Source organism: Ambystoma mexicanum, chromosome 5q, assembly GCF_040938575.1.
Source record: "Ambystoma mexicanum isolate Mex_15411 chromosome 5q, UKY_AmexF1_1, whole genome shotgun sequence".
In the NCBI taxonomy this organism is placed as follows: domain Eukaryota; kingdom Metazoa; phylum Chordata; class Amphibia; order Caudata; family Ambystomatidae; genus Ambystoma; species Ambystoma mexicanum.
In genome coordinates this window covers 50,176,308-50,195,706 of record NC_090933.1, presented here as the reverse complement: position 1 = coordinate 50,195,706, position 19,399 = coordinate 50,176,308, and the positions used below count along the sequence as shown (strand labels likewise).

General features: G+C 44.8%; 1 protein-coding gene and 1 long non-coding RNA gene across 2 annotated transcripts in view; one reads left to right on the top strand and one right to left on the bottom strand.

The window, feature by feature from the left end:
- MYO10 (myosin X) overlaps nt 1–19,399 on the bottom strand; it is a 640,382-nt gene that overhangs the window by 188,622 nt on the left and 432,361 nt on the right. The gene's annotated exons all lie outside the window — the stretch shown is intronic.
- LOC138497193 (uncharacterized) overlaps nt 6,212–19,399 on the top strand; it is a 79,890-nt gene continuing 66,702 nt past the window's right edge. Inside the window, exon 1 of the long non-coding RNA XR_011278533.1 lies at nt 6,212–8,300. This is a non-coding gene — a long non-coding RNA (uncharacterized lncRNA). The remainder of the gene's footprint in view (nt 8,301–19,399) is intronic.

The window sequence follows — 19,399 nt, the reverse complement described above, 5'->3', positions numbered from 1 at the left end:
TAATTCCAGTGACCAAATCAACTTGTATGGGGGGCACCTCCTTCTCAGTACAAGCACGTGAAATGTGTAACTCTCACCCTGTATCCGTCCGCCTCATAGTGGATCACCTCGCCTTCAGAAAAACACTCAAAACCTGGCCCTTCCCCCTGCTTCCATGCACACGTAATCTAAGCCACTTTCCTAACACAACAAACAACCCCTGTCAGCGCCACCACACTACTATCCGCGAGCGCCACATTCTCCCCCCTCTCACACAACCAACACAATCCATCCATCTGCCTTCCCACTGCGACTACACGGTCAGATCTCTCCCATGCAGGCGACCGAACTCCCAAGGGGAGATGGGCTAGTGAGCAAGGGGATTAGCAAGCAGTGTCTCTCTGGAGGACTGGGCATTGCAGGAGAACGGCAATGGCATAGAAAACAAGCTCGATTTCCACAGATGACTGAATTATTTCCACCACCCCGAAGCCAACCCAGTATTTCTAGTCTACAAAGATGGTACAGACAAGAGGACTTAATAAGGAAGGTATATGTGCCCTATTTCACTTTTTTGCATGTCAGCGGCATGTTAGCAATTCGAGGCAGCTACCCTGCACATAGTTAACAGCAGAGCCCTGTCTCGGGAGGATAACTCAGGAGCAACGTGCTCTTCTGGAAGCAAGATGACGTGGAGCAACACAGGTTCGATCCCCGGGTCCGCGCTTAAGCACGTTATAAATAACCAATTACAACTGTAGACAGTTGCCCTAGGGGCTTGACAGGCTTCTAACTTCACCCACCCCGCTCTTGTGCTGCAACGCATAGAATACAGCTCAAGCCCATGAAAAATTCTGTCCAGCTTGTCCCATACTCACTGACACAACCTCTTTCCCTTTTTTGCAATATGCATTGCATGAAAAAAGTTACTTAAAAAGGTAATCTCTGCTCATCATCGACTTGGCAATGCACAGTTGCACGAATTGTACATCTACTGTCATTTACATGTTTGATCAATAAACCGTCTTCCGAAGGGCGCTCATCCACCACATCGCTTCGAGGCCATACCAAGGGCAACAGGCGTTATACAAATATTTTAATAACATAGTTCTATGACAAACTCTAGCGTGGATTTCAAGCTAATTTGCCTTGTTAGGCCGGATTTTAACCAGCCATCTACAAGTTGTCTTCTATGTCTTTTAAGATTGGCTAGGTGGCCGTTGAGTATTTGTTGGCTGCCCTGGTGGCAGGTTTTGCTTTCTTGGCTGTTGGCGGAACATATAGGGCATTGGCCATGACCCGGTGGAGAGCAGAGGTGAGCAAACCCGGCTTCACAGATCAGTGTAATGAGCGAGAACATGACATCCACATTTTGACCATGTTTATGAGTGGGCCTTAACTTATTAAGAAAACTTGTGGCGACATGTGGTATAGCAACTCTGCAGCATAGTCATTACATTTTGCTTCGAGTCCAAAAATCAGGTTCCCAGGACCGGAGATTAGTCAATCGAAGTGGACAGTGGACACATGACATCCACCAAGTCACCTAATAAAGCTGGGTCTGGACGGCTATATGCTACCACCACAGACCTCAAGGCATGGGTGGCAAGAATGCATTTAAAAATGGATAGCTTGAAGGAATTGTAAATGATGCCTTTTAAAAGATGATGCTGAACTTCTGTCTTTTAGATGCAGGCTAACCATACTCCAGGTCTGTTAGTGTAGCTGAGACAGCGGAAGTGGAAACCTGGAGGGACAGTAGTGTCTCAGTTGGACAAACTACTTTGGCCCATACCATGTACCTGTAACTACTAGGAAGGCACTTGTCAATGGGATTGCAGGCAAGCAAAGCATGCGTCTTTTGGTTTTGATCTACACCAAAACAGAAAGTGCTCTTTCATTTTGTACCATATCCAAAGAAAGTGCTGGGGGGGGAGGGAAATGTTATGCTGCAGTTGAGTACCAACAGCATTAAGCTAATTCATTATGAATGAAAATCAAAGAGAAACAACATCACACAATGGTTGCAGGCTTAGCAGTATTGAGATGACATGATAACCAGACTATTAGCAGCAAGCCTTACTGCGACCACTGCTCTGGCGAGATGCAGAAGATTTGATGGCCTGGACTTTCGGCACTTTTTGAATTTCAGATCTGTTGTTATTTAGCTGTAGGGTTACCCTAGTCTGAGATGGGGTGCCTGCTGATTAGTCCAGTATGTTGGGGTTGTGCTTTGGGTTGGGGAGCGGGGAGTTACTAACCATAAATCCTATTGGGCGGATTCTTCTTGTCCTCAGTCTTGGGCAATATGCATCAAAACATTACACACATTCATCATTTTTAATCTTCCACGATTTATTCTTTGGTATGTTAGACCACTCAAGTAAAGTCATCTTCCTTGTAAGAAATGTGTCCCCTGTAAAGCCTGTGGACCAACACAAACTTTGCCTCGGGCCAGCTAATATTCTTAATTTGAATAATTTCACAGCAGCTTCCACAATGAACGTGGTGGCGCGTGGCCTTTCATAGCGGCGCACCAGGCAGCACCTCAGCAAAAACAAACAGTCATGAGCAACTGGGGAGCGTGATGTTTTTGTACTACGAATGACTCACTGCCTAAATGTTTACCATATGTATGGTGTGACCCCTGTTACCAAGTGAACCCATCATCTGTATCTAGGCATTACCCCCTTCCACACTTGGCTTGCCCTCACCCCTAGGGACTGCTTCAGTTATCGGTGCTACTGTTCCGTTTCTGTACAGCAACATAGCACTGAGCACATGGGGCAGAGTGGCCAGGTGCCCACATTCTCCTTGAACAACATGTGCAGGAGTGCCATTGTGCCCCCATGGAGATGGTGCTAGAATTTGGACAGGCGACTAAAAACGAAAACAAACAAAAAATCCAGATTGAATTCTATGCTCTACTAAATCATGCTGGCTATTCAGCTTCTGGGCTGAGACTTGGGTGAAGTGCTAGCATACACCTTGCAAAATTAGCAAGTGCTGCCCACTTCAAAGGGTGAAGGGGGACAGGCCAAAGCTGTTGGCAGGAGGAGAATCCTAAAGCAGAATGAGGCAAAGACAGCCCATGAGGTTGAACACTGGTTGCTGAGATGTTACATGTTCAGACCTGCCTGCAACGTGTATGGCTTTTTTCCAATTCCTGCTATAAAGTGTGCTGTAAAAGTTGTTGTTTTGATGTGGGGATGGCGATGGCTCCCTCGCTTTTATCGGAGTGGGAATTGTTGTCCCTTGCGTTGTCACCCGTACACAGCACCACTGATTGAAGAGTCTGCTCCACCTTTCAAATAAACACGGCTCTTTTTCGACCCTCTCTTAGTGCGAGCAGCACTTCCAGTGTAAACGGGAGCACGTAGGGACGGACGTAGAATCTGGGCCAACCATTCACTGCTGCTGCACGGAACTCGGCATTCAGAAAGAGTGCACACAAGGCCGCCTTTTAACCCTTTAGAGAACACAGTGCATACCCTGTATTGCTGCGCGCAACCTGGCACCAATATGCAAACAACCCCGCTTATTCGCTCATGTCACAAGCAAGGGTAGCGACTAATGCAACGTGACATATAAAAAGCTAGGAACGCAAGGCTGCTTTTTCCAGCAACTCACCCGTTTTAGACTTTAGAGTACTATGAAATCACCAGTGTGGTGAGCATCAGAGACATCTGCTATCAGGGCGCCTGTATGAGACACGGTTTAAATGCTATAGAAAAGGCTATTAATATCGGACAGGCCAGGGGTGCTACTTACGTGTCCAGTGACAGAACCGCGAGCTAATTGCCCCCTGCTCTCTGTGCCACCTACATTAGACCAACTGGTTTTCCATGGGCACTTTTGCAGGCGTGCAGGGCACACTAAGCCAGGCTTAATACCGGGAGATAACCAGAGCCCAGACTGCTCAGTGCCACTTAGTGCCCGACCACCAAGGGGTTAGTCATGCCATCTAATGCTTAGCCATACCCCAATCACTGAACTCGCATTTAAAACTAGAACACCAAAACATCAATTTTATTCTGGTGCGTTCAAAGCGTTAGAGAAAGATCATTACAACTGTCTTAATAACATTTATTTTTTAATTAAAGGCACACAATACAACTGTTGAGTGCCATGCATGTCATAAATATACATATTGATCCCGTGTAAAATGGCTCTTGGCCACCTTCTGCTTGTCTGTAGCACTGCCGCCTATGCCTCTGTATAGAGAGGATGTGGGCCTCGACTGGTCTACTCTCACTCATCACCAAATATTCAAACACCCACGCCCTAGTGTAAAGCCACCCTACCTACCCTGGGGTTGCCTCTGCCAGCGGCACTGCTCCTCGTGTGCGTGATTTCTGCTTCGGGTGTCATCCCAGTGTTCCGTAAAATACATATGCGAATAAAGGCAAAGCAGCGGTGGATAGTGGGGGGCTACTTTTCAAAGTAATTTTTCGACCAGAGATCAAGCATGACCGTTTTGGGGAACTATTTCAATTACATTTAGAATCATGAAATGCTCCTCTACTCGTTGAATTTTCTATTATCTTGGTGTATAGCTACCACCTCGGGAATTTGGAATTAAGTTATTCGAGGTGACGGGGTAGACGGCTGAATGTAATGACAGGAAACACTCCCCCGGGGTGCCTTGGAGGACAGGCGCCCCTCATTCCACACAGAGAGCGTTGCAAGGGGGCATCATCCCAACGTCTACACAATCTCAGTAAATAAACAAGGTAACAACAACAATCATTTGCAGTATACATAAACGCTTTTACCCAAAAAGGGCTACCTTGACCATTTTTACCTGCAACTAATCTTATGAGATCAGTCTGATGAAGGGCGATAGTCTTTTCACCCACCATAACATGATGACAAGCCAGTCGGCATTTAGACAATCTCTAGAGCACACAACAATCTCAGCAGCACAGACTTAACTGGCTGAGCTACCTCACCAGCGCCGGTGTAATGCACATGCACATTTAGGCATCCAGCTAAAAGAAGAGGATACTTTTCTCTTGGGGAAAAGAAAGAACGTGGGGCTTATTCAGCAACCAAAAGAATATTTAAAACGATAGAAAAATAATAACAGCACGAATGACGAGAGCAGTTACAAATAATGCACGCTTAAGTTATGAAATAAGAATGTGGAGTTATATTAAGCAGCTGACATAACATGTGCAGACCCTTCGTCGAGCTGATAAAACAGTAGCAGGAAATGCAGACGCAATACAGGCGGGCAATCTATGGATATTGGAAGTGCAGCACATGTTGACGTGTATACGATACAAATACATATTTAAATAAGTAGTCCGCTGTTCATAAAGACACAGAGACTGTATTTGTAGAAATTTCGTTATCACTCCTACATTTGTGCTTTTGATTTCAGCCCGACCAGCGGCAGTTTACGTTGAATTGCTTAGATTAACACTTCATTGCAACCACAATGCACAGAGTTGGGTGGGGGATGGGGAGTGGGGTCGTTCTGCTTCTAAAAGCCTAAATATGCCAGTTTACACTTGGCAATGGGGAGAATCTCCGCAGGGCAGCTAATGCCATTGCCAAAACTTTCAAATATTTTGTTTTTTAAATGACATGAGCGATTCTACTTATCAGTCAGGTACGCGGAGTTAAGATACATGTTTCCTCTTTGTAATGACCCTGTACCAGAAACGCAACAAACCGCACGGTGCGGCAGTCTACAGGGCAATAATTATCCCCGAGGAAACAAACCTAAAAGTTCGTGCACGCGGACACCGCAGACATCAGCAGGCATGACCCCTCCCGAATTACAGGGACACAATACAACACACGAACAAACAAAAAAAACCGAAAAGCCCCTCCAACAGTGACTATTGTTAGACCGTATTTGTACTAAACCCAAAGAAGCGTGCTAATACGACAAGTACTCTTACCCCTCTCTCCCTCTGCCCTGGACATTAGTGCGCCTCTCACCACAGCACAAGCGCAGTGGCAATGTACAAGTGACGTACCAGATTTCCATGCATCCCTTAACGGGGTCTCCCGCTTCCATCGGGTGCTCCTCGCGGAAATGACCCTTGCCAGTCTCACCTGTTCGCTTTGGATCACATTTTCTTCGCGTGCCAAGCAGACGTCACCGCGGCCTGAGGGAGCCGCAGGGCGACTGGCGCGTAAACTTCCGCCTGGCACATAGCAGCACCTTCTTCACGCCGTCTCTGCACCGAAGGTCACTGCTGAGTAAAACGACCCCCCCCCCCCGTACCTCTGCCTGCTGCCTCCTCCCCGGAGTCACTCCATGGCGGCGCGGGGAGCCGCGGACCCCCCTCCGCGCGCGCGCACCTGCTCGAGAAAGCAGCGTCCCGCGGCCGCGGGCTGGTATTTCAAGTCTTTCCTGCGATATCTTTGGCAGCGCTGCCCCGGCCCATTCCTTCCCGCACTCTGTACAAGTCGTGCCTAGCGACGGGGGTGGGCCCAGCAGCCTGTCGCCACAGAGGCTGCGAGCCAGGGCAGCGGCAGCGCTGGAGACTCGGCTCACTGTGTACCCAAAGCGAGCAAACAGTATCTAAGCCGACGGGTCCCCGACAGCCCGTGAGCAGCGAGCTGCGGAGAGCTGCAGCCGGTGCACGGTGGCTGCCCGGCTCTCGACTTCCGCATCGGACACTTTCCATTGGTCAAGGGCAGCGCATTCCTTTCCCCGCAGCCGCCATGACAACCGGACCATGGACTGGGTCTAAAAGAGACCCTTTACTCGATCGTACGAAAAGTGCGCCATTCCTCACGATAATGCTGTTTTGGCTCTGCTAACCATTGACTACCCGAGTCGTGTGGCCACACGAAGAGCTACATAGCCAGCTAAATACTTTCATTTTTTACTGGTTTCTAAAACGTGAATGGTTTCCCGCGAAAACCTATTATCAAATAAATAATTGTACCTGCGCACGCAACCCAGTTTTACTAGCTAGACTACAGGAATGTAAAAAAGTAAGCATATCGCCCACCGATTTAGAAACTCAGTACAGTGTATTTCTGCAGGCATCAACTCTGCTTATGAGGACTTTTACGTTTTGTTGTCTAATGAAGATGTTTTCTGGAGGTGGAAGGAAGGATAAGGGCTTTAAGTGTAGAAAGTGTATACTTTTTCAGTGGCCTCTGGACTTATGAATGGAATAACAGTAGTGAGGATTATTGTGTCATCAAATGTTACCCCAGTTTTGTGGGCTGGTGTTGAGAAAAAAAAAGAAAAAAAGAAATCGGTATAGAAATCTAGCAGAGGTTTATTAGCAATTTAGATCATCTCCATTTCGGGGAGCTACGAGCGGTTTTGAAATGAAATTTCAATAGTAGGTTCAATAAGCCCCTGTAATAGTTCTGTGGGGAAAAGACAGGGAAGTTCATGTAACGCATCCTAGTCCCCGAGCACAGCCAATGGAGTTGTTTCAGCAAAAAGAGTAGAAGCAGAGGTGGACATGACATTGCCCAGGTGTACTTCCTATCACACAACCTTTGACCTCATTGAAAGCACAGAAAGGGGATATACGAACCTACAATAATCAACATACTTCTACATTTTAAAGGGAAGCAGAAGGCAGGCGTTGGAGTTACAATCGGACCGGGAGTCATATGGGCCGAAGGAGCACCTCCTGGCGAACCTCACAAGGACCAGCCCTGCCCTGCACCAGTCAATGTATCGCAGAACAACTCATACTCAGATCTTCGCTGGTTCCTGGGGATTAGGGTGCTGTGTAAAAGCCAGGCATCTTCCTTACTGCAGGTCTCCAGAGGCACCATCGCGGCCACAACTGCGTGCCCCATGTGGCCTGTAAGTGAAGCACGTTTGTGCAACAATTCTTCAAAAATCCAACCAGTCGAAATATACATTTGCGTTTGTTGCAGTCAACCTTTTTCTTAATAAATAGTTCCATCCTCTAGAATGCAAAAGGTTGGCACATTGAAAAACATTTAAGCCTGAAAGAGGGAGTACCACGAGGGCAAAAAACGGTAGTGTGCTCCGGAATTAGAACAGGGACCCTGAAAATTGATTGGCAGAAACATGCAGAAAATATTTAGAAGCCAACAACACACCAGAAAACGAAGGTAAAAAGTCTTGTTATATTGCATTTACAGGACCTTTTGCTATGATATTTTAATATGAAATGGACCAATAACAGTTGCAGCGGTGAGCTCAAATAAAAGACATGCTTGCACCAATGTTGGATGGGGAGGACTGTGATGTCATGATTGCTCCTTAAATGATCTACCTCATGACAGAGTGTCATTATGCTTCAAAAGAAATCAGAGCTCCAAGCTTGTGTTCGCTCACCCAAGGCATGCATATGTCCACAGTAAGTAATGAAAAAATAGCTATAATTTATATTCCAAGTGGACAGTGTACCTTAAAAATTAATTTCTCATTTCCTGAAATTAAGAACGTATCTTAACATGATATGATGAAAAATTGCTGAATTGTACAACAGTTCATTGGATTATATATACACACCCCCACACAAGAACACAACCCGCACACACACAATGAAATACAAAGCTTTGTTTTATACATATTTCGTACTATATGGCAGATATTACATGTAATCATTTTTCTGAGGCTTTCATCTGCTCAGAATCGAATGCTTCGCATAGTCTTCCACCTAGCTGTTAGCTCAGAGTATAACATTTTTCTTTTTGAAGTAGAAAAATAGGGCATCAACAGAGGCATTCCTGTCACACTATCCCTAAAATATGTGTACAGGTGCCCATCATCGCTCACATATCAACGTCTTCAGATCGTTTCTTTTTCCGGCATATACCTTTATAACGTCCCATTCACTTGCGGGGAGGCAGGGCGGGCCCATGTGACTCTTAAGCAAATACAAGCATCAGAAAGACGATTACTGGCAAGTAATATTTGTCTTCTGAGGCTTGTGGATCTGCTTAGATTCACATACTTTGCCTAGATTAGCAAGCAGTACCTGAGGCATGTGGTGGGCGACCAGGGACAGTGCCAGACCCACTTGTGAACCTGAAATTGCCTCTGTATCAACGCAGTAGTGTTGTGTGACAGTATGAACTGAACTCAAAGTTGCAGGCTTACATATCTCCTCCAGTGGCACATTGGCAATAAAGGCTAGAGTGGCTCTAGTGCTGCGTGTGGAATGTGTCCCGGGTTTAAAAGGTAATGTCTTCTTTGCAAGTGAATAACAGAGCTGTGTACACTTGACAATCCATCTAGAAATGGTGGTCTTAGTAACACCCCCTCTACCAGTAGCGTCAGAGAATTCGCTTGTCTTGCAGAATTCTTTTGTTTTGTGTAAATAGACCATAACTGCTCTATGCACATCCAGTCACTGTAGTGCCATCTACCATCTATTCTGTAGATTGCGGAAAACGGATGGTAGTTCAACAGACTGGTTCACATGGAATTTTGCAATGTATTTAGGTGAGAAGTGTGGGTGGGTGTGAAGCACTACTTTGTGTTTATGTATCAAGATGAAAGGCTCAGATATTGACAATGCATGTAGCTTGCCAACTCTCCAGCTGTATGTGACGGCTATTAGAAATGACACTTTATAATAATGGTTTCTTAACAAGGCTTTGTGCATATGTTCAAAAGGTACTGCCATGAGCCTTTGTAACAATGTGTTTAAATTGCACCCAGGGATAATTGTTACAGCTCCTATAAAAGCTTTATCCACTGGAACTCTCCACTATGATAATTACTGATGAGATGCAGTGTAACCTGCTAATACTGCTAGGTGTACTTGAAGGGAGTTGTGAACTAGCACCGAGTCGAGTGCAAAATTGAGGTATGTCACAATGTGCGTTGGTGAACATTCAATAGAATTAACATTGTTACGACCACACAAAATAAACCATTTCCACTTGTAATAATAATGTCTTGTATTTCTATTTTTAGCCTACATTGATATTTCAATACATTTTGGGGGCTATTGAAGGCGGCTGAACTCTATGGCCTCAGTACCCATGCTGCTAAATTCATTGTTTGTGGACCAGGGTGCGTGTAGTTTGAATGGTGGTTGAATCACCATCTTTAGAAGGTGAGGATACCAAGTCTGTCTTGCCCACATTGGTGCAATTAGTATTAAGGTTGCACCCTCGTATGGTAGCTCATTACTACGTCATGAATATTCTTGTTTATAACATTTGCAGTCTTTGTTCCCTCTAAGATGATTTTATAGAATGTTGCCTGAAATTCCATTGGGATATGTTTTTCTAGCTCATTCATGTTGTCCCACTGTGCACTACTGTACCTGGACATAAGAGCTGTGGCATTAGCAATCCTCATGCTATATGCTGCAGAAGTTGTTGCTGTGTACCCAAAAGTGTATATCCGTCTGCTCTCCTGGTCAGGGGATACTCTGTGGCAGACAAAGGTGCCTTTCTGGTCGTGGTGACGACTAGCGAATCTGGGGCGTTTGCCTCTGATGTACATGGGATATGAATTTGAGGGTTTATATTTACTCTCAACCCTTGGGTCAACAGGTTTAGTGAAGACTGGTTTAGCTAATGACAGAGTTATCCCTTTCTTGGTTGCTGAAAGCAATGAGATACAGTGGGATACCAGTTTTTTCTCCTTCTCCTCCAGGAGGTCCTCTATTAAAAGTTTATCCTCATTTGGTACCTCGGTAAAGATACTGAAGCCTTCAGCTGGTCTCTTTAGAAGATGTGATTATTAGAAAAGATCTAATGTTGGGGATGAAGGGACCGGGGAGTCAACATCATCTGGGGAAGGTATGCCTGGCAGTCTTTGGCATGGTCCCTTGGGAGACAACTATCACACACCATGTTTGTGTCTCTTCAGGGAAATTGAGAATTACGTCATGGCCATAATTTGAATGATGTATTTTCCAGGTGGGCCTCGCAAGATCAACGTTGGCCAAGTGAATTCATTATGCAAAGGGACGAAGACATTCTCTATGTCTAGGCCTTTAGGAATGTACAAAAACATGGACCTGCATCTCCCGACACTCTCCCTAATGTACGCCTCATCGAGTCACGGTTGTGTTCAGAAGTTATTTTGTTCGACTTTGCTACAGTGTTGAATTTGGCGACCTGGTGTTCAATGGCGTCCAAAAGTTTCTCTCCACTGTGAAAATTGCTGCCAACCACTGATAGAAAAAACCCAATCTGAGGACTTTGACGAGCGAGGAATCGTGAGTACCGGTACTTGTAGGATAAGGATAGTGGGATAGGAATGCCCCTGTTAACACCCTATTTTTTTACTTCAAAAAAAACAAATGTTATACTCTGAGCCAACTACTAGATGGCAGACCTTGCAAAGCAAGTGAATCTAAAGAGATTCACAACCCCCAGAAAGAGTGCAACAATTAGGATATTAAAAGGTCTACGCCAATTAGCTTTTTTGGTGATGTCATTTCTATTCATGCACAAGAGAGGCCCCTTCCCAGAGGCATGTTTTAAAAAATAGAATACTTGTTAATATACCTTTAAACAGGCTCAGAACCTCTGCCTGGGCTGATGCCATTTTGGAAGGCCGTAGGGCTCCCACTCTGATACAGCACATGCCCCAGTTTGGTGCTTCAGGCAATCCTCATATATTCTATAGGATGGGGATGGAGGCAAAAAACGATATCCAATCACCAGTGTTTCCGGGAGTGCCACCCAATTGCATTGTGTACACTTTGCTATTTCAATGCAATGCAATCCCATTCCTGTAATGCGTGAACGGGATTTTGGTGGAATACAGGGAGATGGTCTTGCAGGATATCTCCTGAGTGCAAAGAAGGAAGAGTTTGGTACAAAGCCCAGTACATCCATAGCAATGCAGACTCAAATGCACGATTCTGCTTCCTATTGACTAAAAGAACAAACAGTCAATACCCCGGAAGCTATGGTTTACCAGAAGTTAGAGGATGATAACAGTCATTGGTTTTGGTCCACACTTTTGTGTTGACTGACACAATATGAAATATGCCTGCCCGAAGGCACACAGGGGAGCCTCACATATCTATTTGGTCTTTGGACCATTCCTTGAATAAACCATACACTTGTCCCTAAGCAGTCAGCTCGCAAATGGCATTCGTTTTCCATAAACCAACCACTGTACAGTTGCATGAAGGAGTCCCCAGATAAGGTACACTTCACAACTAATCAGTAGTTATTAGCCTGGCAAGATAATTCTGCAGGTTCAGAACACATTGTGGGATAGGCATATCAATGAAAGGTCCTCCTTATGAGGTTGATATAACGAGAAGAGTCTGGAATTACATACACAATCATTTACTCTCAACTGTATACTATAAGCATATTATACGTCAGCAATTAGTTTTGTGCCCAAAAAGCAAAGTGATTTTGAACCATTAAAATATACTTTGTGGGTGTACATTATTCAATATAATACTAAATCACTGTTCTCTCTTTGGATCAGTTTAAAGGTGCTTTGCAGTTAGTAACATGTTACATAACTTGTAATATTTTTTGTGTTGAAAATTACGCTGTCTGTGAGGTAATAGACCTCACCAAAGAGTTCAGTGCCATCTAGCACACAGTGCAGCAAGCGGGGTGCTTTCTACAAGAACAGAACCTCCAGGTGACCAATTCCCCTGAAATGGATTTGAAAGGGCACCTTTCTGTACACTATGCCCAAACGGTCACAGGAGTTCATATTTTGATGTTGCCCATGTGTGTCTTGAAGTTAGATAAACGTAGCAGGGTTTACTAAGCTGCCCCTTTGTTTTTTTGAAAACTGTAAGGATGTGCGAGTTTATGCAGCCAAGCATCCTGTGTGAGAGGAGAGCAGCGCAGGATAAGAATGGCTCCAGCCCCCACGCCTCCACCCCCCATGATTGTTGCTTCCTATCAGTAAAAGTAAGGGAGCGGTTATAAGGCTATGACAGTGTACTAATTATATCTATATCATGTTAGATTACATATTGTAAACAGAGAAAATCTAACAAACAATGACAGTAATGTTATCATTACACCTTTTATTCAATTCCATGAGACGATTGAATATATTGTGAGGGCCATACAGTAACTATTATTTACATCCTGTTACAAAATTGTAATTTATTTATGGTTCTATTGAGGTGTATTGTCGAGTGCTGTGAAGTGCCTTGAGGCCACCCTAAGCAGACGGCGGTGCCTTCTGGATTGTATGATCTGCTAGTTTGGGCCACATGTTGATTTGCAAAACAAATTGTCTGATCGGCCGATGTAATGTAATGTGCAGTAAAATGGTCTTGTATGGCACAACTTCTTCCCTTTTGCAGACTATTTGACTCTATGGGTTAGTTACTATGGCTACATGTTGTAAGAGAGTAGCCATTGTGGAGATTCATTGAATGGGAGTGGGCTCTCAGCAAGTACTTTTACTTTATGGCAAATGGACCTCTTTGACTTGCATACCGTTTCCACTCCATAACTATTTTAAACTCTGTGCTGTCACATGATCCTAAAATGGTGCCCTCTAGTCCTGAACTGGTGTGAATCAATTCTGATTCACCCAGCTGTGGCCTTATATCTGTGATGAGGAGTACAGAAATACATCTGCCTTCCATGTGATAAAATGCATTACACTGTGTACTAAAATGCTCACAAAATTAATCTGCCAATACAAGCTGTACTAACCACTAAAGTAAATATTTGTTTCACTGAATTGAACTATGTTACAATCCTGTCTTATTTGAGCTCCACCGGGGCATGCTAGTACTTAGACTTCCTGGTAGGTTAATACCATGAACACCAAATGTTGCAATTTAACATTGCTTACTAATCGTTTAGGACATTTGCATCCATGTATACGTAGCTCCACTTTTTGATCATTTGAATATCCCGGTTTATGTACAGGCTCATGGCAATGAAACACAATTACTTAAAATTGGGACAGCAGAGCAGTCTTCCTTTCTAGTACAGAACAACCATTTAAATTAACCTCATATACCATGGGGCGGGTCATAGTTTTAGGATGATAACCCGCCTCCAAGTTATTGCCAGAGATGAAGCAGAGGTCTATACAATGGGGAAGGGTCATTATCCAAAGATGTAAAAACTCATTGTTGTTGTTAGTTTAGGAAATTGAACTGCACATTTTCCCCTCTGCATTCACACAGTTGAAGACATGGGATGATGCTCAAGACAGAATGTTTCAAATGAGACATTCTATCTCATTTTAGACTATAGCCTATATTCGAAGTATTCTGATTGGCTGAGAGGAGGTCTATTAAGGAATCCATGAGCTAATTAAGCTATGACCCTTAGTTGCAGGTTTGATCACCTCAAAATGGCAGAGGCCAATTTGCTCAGTCATTAGTGGGCCCTGCAGCCATTAGGAGGTGGCACATTCCTCAGTTGAGGAGTTATTAGCGATTTCTACCCCAGCATGTTTTCTGGGGTTCCACTGGCTTTTTTTTAAAGGTGTGAATCAGCCAGCTGGCCCTTTCACAAGTTAAAAGAAAAAATGAAAATGCCTGTCATGGAAAATGGAGAAGGGAACTGCACATAGTCCCTTCTCCTTTTCACTGGTGGACATTGGGTTATGTTCTGTTCTGTTACGTTATGTTGCTCGGGGTGTCCAGTCAACTGGTCGATAACAAACTGGTCGACTGCAATTTGGTCGACACCATTTGGTCGAATGCGAAATGGTCGAATTTTTTTTTATATATATATGTGTTTTGTGGGTTTTCGTGTGGGGAAAAAAAATAAAAAGAAAAAAAAGGGGGTTGGGGGGGGGACCACACAAAAAAACCCAAAAAATGGGTAAAAAAAAAAAAAAAAAAAAATTCGACCATTTGGCATTCGACCAAATGGTGTCGACCAAATTGTCTGTCGACCAAATGTTTTCGACCATTTGACTGGTAACCGTTGCTCGGCATGTATATAGTAACCTTTTGTATCATTGGTATGATCTCAAATCGCTGGTAGGTTGAACGCCCTCGGAAGTCAGTAGAGAGAGAAAGAGTCATAAGGTGTGTGTGTGCACCGGATATGTGTGCCGCCGGTGTGGCAGTTGCACGTTAGCTGCTTCTTAGCGATAGGTGTAGCAGTTGGGAGGTCAGGCATATGTGTTCTGCACAGAGGGAGCGGATGAGAGTGGCATCTGAGAGAGATGGAACAGAAGGTGAAGCCTTGCGGGGTGAGGATGAATTGTGGCAGAGGCCTAGGGCAAATTGAGGCCAGAGCCATGGGAGGGAAGATGGCAGATCCTGCTCATCGGGGTGCTCAGACTATTGGGCAGATATCGTGAAGTATGACCCCCATCCTGGTTTCTAAGATTGACGGGAGGACACAGTACATCACCTCTCGGTTCATGATGCCCATTAAAAGATGGATAACGTGGAGTAAATTGCAGCTCACTGCTGCAGAAACGTGATTCTTCCACGAGCAAAGGGTTCCTTCACTGGTTCTAAGGGGCAACCAGATTAAAATCAAGATGGTGAATTGAGGATACAAATGCTTATCTAATTTGGCTCCAGGTTACGTGGGTAAAACAGTGCCGATTGTCCTTGCGCTCCCCCTGCCTGTAGTAGATGCCACCTTGAAACTGAGGGTGGAAGAGGGTTCTCACTGCAGGGGGGAAAGCCCAGAACGGAATCCTTGGCAATATGCAGAGTTCCCTTTGCTGGAAAGCTTCCAGAGAGACATGGCTCTTATTACAGGAAAAAGGGTAAACATCTGGCAAACCTCTGCGTTCATTGTTTGTGGAAGACACATTCCATCAAAGATCATGGCGGATCTTTAGTAAGTTAAAAACAAAGTGACCCCAGGTGCAACACATCACCTTTAGCTATTAGTGTCCCACTACTCATCAGAACTCTGCTGGTTTAACCGTGCAGGAAGCTGTAGACACTTGCAACACACATACTGGTCCCACAGGGTTCTATGGAACTGTTGAAATATATCAATCAATCCACAAACAAAAACCAGCAAATGTCTATACAACATGTTTCTATAGATAGCGGCAGGGCAGCGCTGGGAACAACTAAAAACCCTGTCTTAACAACAAAAAAGACGGAGCTGAAGAAATGTCAATGAAAGCAATTTCTAGAGCTCCTCCTTTCATGCCTTTTATGCTAGTGCGCCAAGGAAAAAGGAAAAGCATACAAGTCATAAGGAAAGTAGGGGCAGTGGGGCTGCTGGAATAACACCACAGATAAAGTAAGGTTTATAGGTGCAGTAACTGGCCAGAAATACTGCAGGCCATGGGGTTTGCAGCCGTGTGCCCTTACAGGTTTTAGTCTACTAGCGCTATCAGCCCAAGCCAGCATAGTCAATGGGGAGGCATCATGGGCTTGTAGTACAAAACATCTGGGGAGCTGCAGGTTGTAAACCCCTGCTGTAGGCTACGTGGGAAAGGAAGTCTGGCTCTCATATCACCCGCCACGAAGCTGTGAAGATCTGGAATGTAACTAAACACAACATGATGCAAACTGTTGGGAAAAAATGTTCTTTTCGCTGCTTTCCCCCCATAGACATCAATGAGACACCCTACTTTTTGCTGTTGCTTGGAACCTTTCCTGACTTTTGAAGGTAAGTGAAATGTGTTTGCTTTACTTACCTTGCTAAGTGCATCGGTTTCGGGGACACTGATCAGCCCATTCCCTCTGGCTTTAAGTGTTGGAGAACTCTGTTCCCCATGGTGAAGTTGTATTGTTTTTATTTTCTCTCCACACGTCACCTCATGTGAAGCGTGGTAGGAACACTGCGTCCTTGGAACTTTGTTTTGGAAACTTTGTGGTTACTTGCATGATGTGTCAAGGATAGGGTGGTGGTAGCCGAAACATCAGTGTTTTCTTTTTTATAGTCTTGCACACTTTTGCAATGTATTTCTTAATGCCAGTAAGAGTACCATATACTCTAAAATAGCCATGCCATGGGATGTTCGCCTGTCCTGTTGACATCTTGTTTTTTTTACCTTCTTTCTGTCATGGAGTGGCTGGATTTTCCATGCATGGTAAGCCTTTCTCAGAGGAAATCTCCAGCCAAAGTGTTGGTCTTTGCTTGTGCCCAGATGCTGCCGGCTGGGTCTTTCTGGACCCAGTACATATCCAAGCTAGGTGTGTGTTTTTGGGCAGATACAGTGGCCAGAGGATGCCCAGGATTGGACAGCCATTGCCAGTTTGAATGGTGAAGATCCTTACCATTGGTGGGCTGGGGGCAACTCCAACCCATTTCCTGTATAAAAGGAAAACTCCTGCAGCCGTTCGTCAGATCATAGTTGGAGCAAAATATGCTTATGAAAACAAGCAGTCTGCTGAAGACCCAGAACTCATCATTGGAAGATTCCCCTTTCTTCACTTGACCAATGAAGCTCTGCCTCTCTGAAGATTTGTACACCTTCATCAGTCCTTTGATACCTGCACTGGTTGGAGCAACCATTCCTGACCTCTGCTTTACGATCCGGCTGCTGGAAGCACTCAGTGGAAGCACTCAGAAAAGTCCTGGAACCATCCTCCTGGGCTACTTCGCTGCAACATCCATCGTCCCGAGTTGAGCCATGGGACTTTGCAGATCATGGAACAAGAAGCATTCCCTGATGTTGGAGCTCTCCACCACGAAGAAGAGCCATGCAGGGCCAGCTTGTTTGTTCTTACCACGATGGTAGCCTTCCGCCATTTTCTTTAAGTGTCAATTGCTGTTCGCCACCTGCATCGCATCCTGGATGTTCTCTGAGGTCGTCAAAGGGGTGGTGGTCCCTAATTGTGTCTGAGTGTCCAGCTGTTCAGAATCCAGTTGATAGATGCACAGAATAGCAAACTAGTTGGACCTAAGAAGTTGGACTCGTGATCCCTGAGCTTACTCCAACGGAATCAAGGCATGAATTCCGAATGCCATGGGATTTCAGGAACTCCTACGCTGGTCCCTGAGTGAATTCAAGTACAGGGGGCGAGTAAACATTCCTGTTTTGGGCCCCCATGTCTCCAAAGGATTCTAATGGCGTGAACTCCTAGCCCTATCTCATACTAGCCTAGCCTTGAATGGTGTTCTCGTCTGGTATTCTGCCGTGGGTCTTCCCTAAGGTGATTCGATAGGGCGAGGATCTGTTAAAGACCTTTCTCTTGTTCTAACTGAACTTTGAACCACCTACAACAACTTGTTTGCTTAAGCAACTTCCTAAAAGAGACTACTAGCCTCCTGAAAATATTTTTATTCAGATCTGTGATCTAGCTAGGGGGGAAATTTTGTAAGATTAGTACCCGGTGGGGGGTGGCAGCCTCACAGCCAATGAGGAGGCTCAGAAACAGGGGAATTACAGCATGACGATCCCAACAGTCTGGGCCTCCTCACGGCTTGAGGCTGCCATTTTCCCCCACTGGGGATTCAGGTAAATGCTCCGCTGCCCTCCCTTTCCACTTCCCACTCCAGAGATTTCCCTTCCTTTCCCCCTTTCCTCCACTTACCTGCTCCTGATCTGCAACAGGCCACCATGGAAAGGAAGAAGGGACTACTACACATACGCCCCTCTCTCCTTTTCATGGCGGCCAATTTCTTGTTTGTGTTTACTTTTTTCTTATTTTTTGAATGGCCACCATGGAAAGAGAGAAGGGACTATGTCTAGCCCCTTTGCCCTTTCCATGGTGGCCATTTTGTTTTTTTACTAAAGAAAGAAACAATCTATTAGTACCCCGGTGCAATGGGCCGGGGTACTAATGGCAATAATCCCTGAGCCGGGGGCAGGGGGGTAGTGTTTACTGAGTCAGGTAATGCCCTGGGACCTTCGTTAAGGATTTCGCTACACTCGGGCCTGTAACTATGGGCCCGGGGGCATTACCCGACTCAGTAATGTGCAACCGGCTTGGGGATTATTGCTTATTTGGAACGTTAATTCTGAGGTTGTATATGGTGTTTGCTAGCTGCTTTATTCTCAACCTACTACTTCTCAAAGCCTTGATTACTTAGCTGGCTCTATTTCTTTATTCACTTCCTTTTCTTCACTTACAGTACACTGAAACGAAATTCTAAGTGTATTTTAAAAGTGAAGTGTTAATGCTTTTGGCCGGGCACACCATGTTGAACCTGTATATAGTAGTAGTGTGTCACTTGTGGTTTTTGATTGATAAGAGTTTGTCTAAGGCCTAACTAAATAACTGTATTTTTTATCAATTTTGTCTCACTTGTATTATTAAGAGTGATCTGTATGTGCTGTACTGGACTCTTCACCACTCTCACCCACTCCTAAGTATAAGCCTTGCAGGCCAGTCACACTATCCAGATAGATTTTGCCTGGAGTGCGTTTTTCCCTGTTCATCGGATTAGGGTAGCCTCTCAGAATCTGTCAACAGGGCTGATTCTGAAAATCCATCTCAACACAACCCTTCAGTGAACCATCCTAATTATAGCCTTGGTTTATCAGTCTGCATTTTTGGAGTTATATTGCTTTTTTTGGCAGTGTCACAATGTTCTCTGAAATCGAGTATGTAAACATGTTGGTGCCGTATACAAAACACATTTGGGGTCATTTTAAACG